The sequence below is a fragment of the Chiloscyllium punctatum genome, chromosome 17 (assembly GCF_047496795.1).
Source record: "Chiloscyllium punctatum isolate Juve2018m chromosome 17, sChiPun1.3, whole genome shotgun sequence".
In the NCBI taxonomy this organism is placed as follows: domain Eukaryota; kingdom Metazoa; phylum Chordata; class Chondrichthyes; order Orectolobiformes; family Hemiscylliidae; genus Chiloscyllium; species Chiloscyllium punctatum.
Window position 1 is genome coordinate 40513114 of NC_092755.1, and position 1955 is coordinate 40515068.

Genomic DNA, 1955 nt, shown 5'->3' on the forward strand with positions numbered 1-1955 from the left:
CCGATCAAGTAAATATCATTAGCCGTTTCATGTGGAAGGAAAGGTGCATTCTGTCCATGAGCAAATATTTCAAATATCAGTGTGACTGGAAAGGTCCATGTTCATGTGGTGAGTGTGGAGAGACAGTTCATTTGTTTGTAAAAGTCTGAAAAAAGCTTGGCACATTTCCCAGGAACAGTTAAGCCTCAGATTTATTTTGTATGAGGACAAGTTTTTAATTAGTCATGCAACCAGAAAGACACAACGATACCTGTCTCATGGAAAAACCATGAAAATGGGAATTTTGTAAAGGAGTGAATTATTGATCATTGGCTTGTCATCCATTGGCGTTGTCACGTCGGTTCCATCCTCGTGGGGAAACCCTGGAAATGTGATGAATGCAGTGTGGGTTTCAGTTATTAAGCTGTAAAAAGTGCAGAAGAACTTAAAAGGATGTTGCCAGGGCTCAGGGGTCTGAGTTATAGGGAAAGGTTGGACAAGCGTGGACATTTTTGTTTAGAGCAGAGGAAACAGAGGGGGGATCATATAGCAGTGCATAAGACCATGAAAGGCTTGGGTAAGGTGAATACACTCGGTCTTATTCCCAAGGAATCAAGGACTGGGGGCGTCAGCTTAAGGTTAGAGGAGAAAGAATACAAGAGAACCCGAGGGGCAACTGTTTTTAGAGGGTGGTACATTTATGGGATGAGGTGCCAGTGGAAGTGGTTAGGTGGCTACATTAACAACATGTGAAAGGCATTTGGACAAATACATGGATAGCAAAGAGTCAGAAGCAGATGGGCCAAGTGCAGGGAAATGGGGTTAGCGTGGATGGACATTCTAGTTGGCATGGGCCAGTTTGGGCAAAAGGCCCTGTCTCTGCTGTAGGACGCTATAACTCTAAGTATGTTTACTATTTCTCCCGCTATCTCTGGTAGCACCCTGGGATATATTCCATATGAGCAAGGAGACTGACTTGTCTACCTTTAGCTACATTTTCAAGGAGCAGATACGACGTGTCCTTGATATGTATGTACCGATCAGGCAGGAAAGAAATGGTCGTGTGAGGGAGCCTTGGTTGACGAGGGAGGTTGAATGTCTAGTAAAGAGGAAGAAGGAGGCTTACATAAGGTTGAGGAAACAAGGTTCAGACAGAGCAGTGGAGGGATACAGGATAGCGAGAAGGGACCTGAAGAAAGGGATTAGGAGAGCTAAGAGAGGGCATGAAAAATCCCTGGCGGATAGGATCAAGGATAACCCCAAGGCATTCTATGCGTATGTGAGAAACCTGAGAATGACGAGAACGAGGGTAGGTCCGATCAAGGACAGTGGTGGGAGACTGTGTATTGAGTCGGAAGAGATAGGAGAGGTCTTGAACAAGTACTTCTCTTCAGTATTTACGAACGAGAGGGACTGTATTGTTGAAGAGGAGAGTGTGAAACGGACTGATAAGCTAGAAGAGATATCTGTTAGGAAGGAAGATGTGTTGGACATTTTGAACAACTTGAGGATAGACAAGTCCCCCGGGCCTGACGGGATATATCCTAGGATTATGTGGGAAGCAAGAGAGGAAATTGCAGTACCGTTGGCAATGATCTTCTCGTCTTCACTGGCAACGGGGGTGGTACCAGGGGACTGGAGAGTAGCGAATGTTGTGCCCCTGTTCAAAAAAGGGAATAGGGATAACCCCGGGAATTACAGGCCAGTTAGTCTTACTTCTGTGGTAGGCAAAGTAATGGAAAGGGTACTGAGGGATAGGATTTACGAGTATCTGGAACGGCACTGCTTGATTAGGGACAGCCAGCACGGATTTGTGAAGGGTAGGTCTTGCCTTACAAGTCTTATTGAATTCTTCGAGGAGGTGACCAAGCATGTGGATGAGGGTAGAGCAGTGGATGTAGTGTACATGGATTTTAGTAAGGCATTTGATAAGGTTCCCCATGGTAGGCTTATGCGGAAAGTCAGGAGGCATGGGA